Source organism: Arachis duranensis, chromosome 3 (assembly GCF_000817695.3).
Source record: "Arachis duranensis cultivar V14167 chromosome 3, aradu.V14167.gnm2.J7QH, whole genome shotgun sequence".
NCBI lineage: Eukaryota > Viridiplantae > Streptophyta > Magnoliopsida > Fabales > Fabaceae > Arachis > Arachis duranensis.
In genome coordinates, this window is record NC_029774.3 from 61651750 (window position 1) to 61659080 (window position 7331).

General features: G+C 32.5%; 1 pseudogene; it reads right to left on the reverse strand.

The window, feature by feature from the left end:
* Positions 1-533: 533 nt before the first annotated feature.
* Positions 534-2786, reverse strand: LOC107479321 (uncharacterized; annotated as a pseudogene).
* Positions 2787-7331: the final 4545 nt, after the last annotated feature.

Consider the following 7331-nt stretch of genomic DNA (forward strand, 5'->3'; position numbering starts at 1 on the left):
TCCCCACACTTAAACATTAGCATGTCCTCATGCTTAGTTGAAGGAGATAGAATAAATGAGTAGGAACATGTAAAAACTCATGCAATGCAATGCAACCTATATATGTGAATGCAACTATATGATTCTTGTCCATTTGATGAAGAATATATAAGCTCTTCAAACAATGACAAACCAAGTTTCACTAATTCAATTCTCATTTAGTAAGAAGAGATAAAAATGCAAGAAGTTAGCTCATGAAAGCGGGAAACATAGAATTTCAAGCATTGAACCCTCACTGATGATGTATGTATACTCTAATCAATCTAGTGTATAGGGTAATTACTCTATCCTTCTCTAATCATGGTCCCTAAATTTTGTTCTTCTCCTAACCAATCAACAACATTTAATATACCAATGCAACATCATGAGGTCTTTTCAAGGTTGTAATGGGGCCAAGGTCAGTGGCGGAGCTTGAACCAAAATTTTGGGGGGGCCAGAAATTTAACATAAAAATTTAATAATAATATTTATATCAATAAAAAATATAAAATAGTTTATAATGGTACTCTTCGAGTTTTTAATGACTTAAAATCTTCAATAATTGAGTCAGAACTAAATTTTTGCAGCAATTTCTTTCTCAATGTAAATAACCAAACTATCCGCAAGAAAGTCATCCTCCATCTTGTTTCTTAACCTTGTCTTTATTATTTTCATTGCTGAAAATGATCGCTCTGTAGTAGCTGTAGAAACTGGAAGAGTTAATATCAGACGAATCAATCTATCAATCAAGTAATACACTTTTGACTTTTTTGTTTCTGCTAAACATCTACACAGTTCATGAATAGTTGACAAATTCTTCATTTCTGGATGCTGACGAACATCAAGAATAAAATGCTGAAGCTGAAAAGGCAAATTAATCTTCTCTTGTTCAGTAAAGTCTTCGGGATAGTAGCTATCAACAAGAGTAGAAATCTTAGCAATGTCAAAAATTTTGTAAGCATCCTTAGGCATGAGACTATGAGAGTAGAGCTCAGACTTAGTAGATCCATTGCTTGATCATTAAATCTGCTATTTAACTCTTGTAATTGCTTATCAATTGTGACTAAAAATATCTCCACTCTAAAATAATGCTCAACTGTAATATGATCTTTTTGGTGACGCGAGCGTCCTTGCCTTGCAACATAAGAAGCAGTTAAATCAGGAATTAGAATATCATGTTGCTCACAAAATGATTTCACATTTTTTAATAATTCCTCCCATCTGTCATCTCTTGGATAAGTGTTTTTGTAGAATGAACTAGTTGCACAGCATTAACTATGTCTTGAGACTGCTTTTGTAAAGCTTGACAAAGAATATCAGTTATTCCCATCATATCTTTCATCAAATGCAAGATTAATACAAACTCAAATGAGGTTAGGGTATTATAAGCACTATCTGCATCACCACACTGAGAATAAGTTGATCCATCAACAATAATCTTTTGTAAAACAGTCAACGTTGCACCATACATATTTATCAAACTGCAAACAGAAGAGAAATGAGAACTCCATCGAGTATCACCTGCTCGTTTCAAAGTACCAATTTGATTTGCCCCTTTACCAGTTTCAAGTTCATCAATCTCTAATAAATGGACAATTTCATCTGTCTTGGCAGCATGTAACTCATCATGTCGCTTACTAGAAGAACAAATGATGTTGACGATGAAAGTCAATTTTGAAAAAAACTGATGCACAGGAATAACTTCTCTTGATGCAGCAACTAATGCAAGTTGTAATCGGTGAGCAAAACAGTGGATATAGTAAGCATAAGGACAAAAATCTCAAAACAAGTGCCATTTGTTCTCTTTTGGATTCATCACGAGCTTCATCTACTACAATGCAAAACTTGGAATCTCCGATTTCTTCACAAATATGCTTTCTCACCTTGTTTGAGAGTATATGCAAGATTTCTTTTTGAATTTGATGTGAAGTATATTTAGCATTATATGGAGCATTTTCTAACACAGTTCTTGCAACTTCATCATTGTAAGATGCTATGAGTTTTATCATTTCAAGAAAATTACCTCGATTTTTTGATTCTGGAGTCTCATCATGGCCTTTGAAAGCACAAGCTTGAAATGTAAGCCAACGAGTTGCATCAATGGAGGATTTTAGACGCAATCGATTCTTTTGAATTTCCTCAGAAGTATGATCCTCAATTACATTTTGGATGTGACTTGACTGATTCAATAAATCTAGACATGCTCCAACTGCATTATTGTGTAGTGAGCAAAGATCTCCAATATGTTTAAGAAAAACATAATTCTTTCCATCATTAACTTTTTTCCAATTTCTAAACCCTTTACTAATAAAAATATCTGATCCATTACGTCCACTGGGTTTTTTGCTAACCAAATAACAAAATAAACAATATGCAGCATCTTCAGAAGGTGAATACTCTAACCATGAAGGAAAAATACCAAACCAAGCATATTGAAATCGTCTTGGATGCTTCGTACCAGATAGAGGATAATTGTCAAGATGCTTTTGATATGGACCCCATTTAAGATAAGCTCGTCTAACCTCATCTCTCTGGTTTGGGTGATATTGCCAAATTTGAAGCCGTTTTCCAGGGTCTCGTTCTAAAGAATTAAGGTCAAACTCATCAGATGCAACTCTTTGAACTTTTGAAGGTTGTATCTCACTTTCTTCGTGATTCATTATAGTAAAAGAACTATCTACAGGTGTTGATATTGTAGAAGTTATATGTTCCCCTTCTTGAATATTAGCCTTCCTCTTAAAAAATGCATCAATTCTTTGATTTTTCATCATTATTTTATATAAAAATTTGAATATATATTCTGTAAAATATGTAAAAAAACTTTAGAAGGATAAATATTAAAATTTATAATATTTATTGAATTTTTTTATCAATTTATCAAAATACAATAATATCAATACTTATTAAATATTATAATACTTTTATCATATAAAAAATTAAATTAAATAAATAGTAAAATATAAAATAATATTAAATTAAAGGGTAAAGTATAATTTTTGTCCCTGAAGTTTGACAAAAGTTTTAAAAATACTCCTAAGTTTTATTTTGTTTTAATTTTGTCCCAAAAGTTTTCGATTTGCATCAAATATACCCCTAACGGCTAATTTTTCAAAAAATTTAAGACCAATTCAACAACAATTTCATAAGAATAACCATCAACACAAACAAATCAAGCATAATTTTTATGCATTATTGTTAGATTGGTCTTAATTTTTTTGAAAATTTAGCCGGTAGGGGTATATTTGATGCAAATCGAAAACTTTTGGGACAAAATTGAAACAAAATAAAACTTAAGGGTAATTTTGAAACTTTTGTTAAACTTCAGGGACAAAAAATATACTTTACCCTAAATTAAATAAATAAAAAATACCTAATTTTTTATATTTGAACTCAAAGGTAAAGGGAGTGTTGCTTGTTGAATAGAGAAGCAAAGCAAGGCAGTAGCGTGTTTCACTATTTTGAGAAGCAAAGCAAAGGCAGTAGCGTGTTTCACTATTTTGAGAAGCAAAGGCAGTGTGATTTTGAGAAGCAAAGGCAGTGTGTTTCACTATTTTGAGAAGCAAAGGCAGTAGTTGTAGCAGTAACGTGTTTTGAGAAGCAAAGGTTATCTTTTATGTTTTTATAGTTATCTTTTTTTATTTTATTTGATTATTAGATATCTTTTATTTTATTAGATGATCTTTTTTTTATTTGATTTGATTATTAGATGATTTTTGTTATTCTTATTTTTTTTGTAAGATAATTTTTTTGATTTGATTTGATTTTATCTTTTAATTTTGATGTGTTGTGAAGTTAACAAAGGCCCACTCACTAAAAATTATTATACTATCTTTTATGTTTTTATAGTTATCTTTTTTTATTTGATTTGATTATTAGATATCTTTTATTTTATTAGATGATCTTTTTTTATTTGATTTGATTATTAGATGATTTTTGTTATTCTTATTTTTTTGTAAGATAATTTTTTGATTTGATTTGATTTTATCTTTTAATTTTGATGTGTTGTGAAGTTAACAAAGGCCCACTCACTAAAAATTATTATACAATAAATGTATGAGATGGGAATTGAACTTGGATACTTCAAATTATAATAAAGCATTTAAACCAATTGAATTATTTTTTATTTTTGATGAAGTATTACTAATTTTTTTATAAAAAGTTTGAGGGGGCCATGGTCCCCTTGTCTGAGTGAAGCTCCGCCACTGGCCAAGGTAAGGGTAAGGATACATATATGGTTAAGTGAGCTTATAAATTGAATCTTTAATTAACTCAAACTCTAACATAACCTATGTATTTTATATAACTTTGGAGTTCGTACCTAGCTACCCAGAATTCTCTTTCACATTCCATACTCATGTATCAACTGTTTATTTTAATTTTATCCTACATGCATTGACCTTTGAATTCTTAACTCAACATTGGGGCAAATTGTGTCCCCTTATTATTATTATTATTATTATTATTATTATTATTATTATTATTATTATTATTATTATTTTGTCACAAGTAACAAACCCCTAAAATTAATAACCAAAGTATTCAAACCTCGGGTCGTTCTCCCTAGGAATTACAATAAAGTGTCTTGTTATTGGTTGTGAGTTATTTTTGGGGTTTTGATAAGAAACATGGAAGTTAAATGCTAAAAAGTAAACTAATGGCTACAAAGGTCTTGGCAAGGGTCGGTGGTCAAGGATCTCTATCCTAATCACTAACCACAATATGAGAATTGGCAAGGATTAATCTCATTAAATCATCTTCTAACTAGTAGTAAAGGAAAGTCAAATGAGCTATATCAATCCTAGTCCATAAGTCCTACCTCTTCACTAATTCAATTAGTGAGAACTAGAGTCAATGGATCCCAATCATCAATTACTTGGACATTAGTAACTCAAGAGTTCCTAAGTTGCCTTTCCAAGCCAAGAACATAAAACTCTACTCTAGAATCCAACCAAGTATTTTCTCAAACACTTGGAAGGCACAAAAGAAAAGCATAGTAATTTAACAACAAAAATAGAATCTAACAACAACTAATTGCAAGAATTAACAACAACAATTAAAAGAAACACATTTATTATGAATTACCTTGATTGAATTGAAAGAGAGTAGAAGAAACAAAAGTAGATCTACAACAAAAAAAATGGAAGAAACAATAGTAGATCTACAACAAAACATAAGAACAGCATAAAAGAGATTACACCAAAAGAATAGAAGAAGAGTGAATGTAACTATAAGGAATTGAGAAGATAGAAGTAGAAGAAGATGAATTAAAATCTAGATCTAAGAACTAAACCTAATCTTAATCCTAATCCTAGAGAGAAGTGAGAGCTTCTCTCTCTAGAAACTACTTCTAAAACTAATCCTAACGAGTGAAAATGAACTCATCTCCCTTTGCTCTTCAATCCTTGGCTTTAAATAGCATCTCTGGCGCCAAAGTTGGTTGGGATTGGGCCCTACAACCCTTGAGAATTCGTTGGTCACGTTTTCATTAAAAAATCATAAACCAGCACCGACGCGTATGCGCACAGCATGCGTCCGCGTCCATGGGGTGATTTGCAAGGTGCGCGCAAGCGTCCATGGGTGAGTTCAACTTCTTTGACTTTTCATGATTTCTCCATTTTGCATGCTTTCCCTCTTCACTCCTTTGATCCATTCCTAGCCTTTTCAATCTGAAATCACTAACAAACATATCAAGGCATCTAATGGAATCAAGGCGAATTAGATTTAGCTATTTTAAGTCTTAAAAAGCATGTTTTCACATCTAAGCACAAATAAGGAGACAATCACAAAACTATGCTAATTCAATGGATAAATGAGGGTAAAAGGTATTAAAATCTCTTAAAATCAATGCAAGATAAACCGTCAAAACGAGGTTTATCAGGTGTCCAAATTCTTCACATGAGTAGGTGTCCAAATTCCTATTATATTATCATGACATATCCCCTTATTATCTTTTGTTCCCACAATTTTCCATACTTAATTAGCACACACAATTCTATCTTAAGCTAACCAATGATTTAAATTGGGGTATATAATTGTTTTTTTCGCTTAAGGCTAGTAATGTGGTAAATTATAGAACAAATGGGATTTAAAAGCTCAAAGTGGCTAACAAAGGTAATTGAAAGGATAGGCTTAATTTGGATAAGTGAACTAAACAATTAATGGCCTCAATCATATGCAGCATATAAATATATTAAACATTAGACATATAAGATGGAATAAAATATAGGTTACAATCATAGAAAAGTAAACACACAAGAATAAAACAAATATGGTTAAATAATGTAACAATGCATAAAGGCTCAATTCTCACAGGTTGTGTGTTCTTTAACTTTAAAAATCATGTTCCAAATACAACTTCAAGCAATTTTAACATAAGAGTTTTAATTAAAATTAGTGAAATTTTGTTCCAAAGATAGAGTTTTAGAAGAAACTTATTGTCTTTTCAATCAAGTAGAACATGCGTGCAACTAATCTATTACTATGTAATTTATCCTATTCTAAAAGAAAGAAAAACTAACTAAATATCCTAATTTATTGGTGTTTAGGAAAGAAAAATTACCTTCGGAAGTCAGGTAATGACCGACCTCCCCACAATTAAGGATTTGCACCATCCTCGGGGCCATCTGTCAGGAACAACGGTGGGCTGGTAACAGTGTCTCCACAGTCGGGACCGTCGTGGCTCCCTGTGCTGGTGAAAGAAGTGGAGTCCGGAGTGCCTAGATCATCATCGGGTCAGTGATTGCCTATAAGTAGCACCTTGAGGTATTTGAAACGGCGGTGGTTGCGGCACTCTCGGAGCTTTGCTTTCTTTTCTTGTTGGTCCAATCGCTTCAGTATTTGGTGAAGCAGCTGACTAGTAGATGGTGGATGGTGCACGAAATTGTGATCATCAATGGCGCCATCAACATGGTACGCTCAATTGCAATCTCAACTATTTATCACAACTTTGCACAACTAACCAGCAAGTGTACTGGGTCGTCCAAGTAATAAACCTTACGCGAGTAAGGGTCGATCCCACGGAGATTGTTGGTATGAAGCAAGCTATGGTCACCTTGTAAATCTCAGTCAGGCAGATTCAAATGGTTATGCGTGATTTATGAATAAAGCATAAAATAAGGATAGAGATACTTATGTAATTCATTGGTGAGAATTTCATATAAGCGTATGGATATGCTTTGTCCCTTCCGTCTCTCTGCTTTCCTACTGTCTTCTTCCAATCCTTCTTACTCCTTTCCATGGCAAGCTGTATGTAGGGTTTCACCGTTGGCAGTGGCTACCTCCCACCCTCTCAGTGAAAATGTTCAACGCACCCT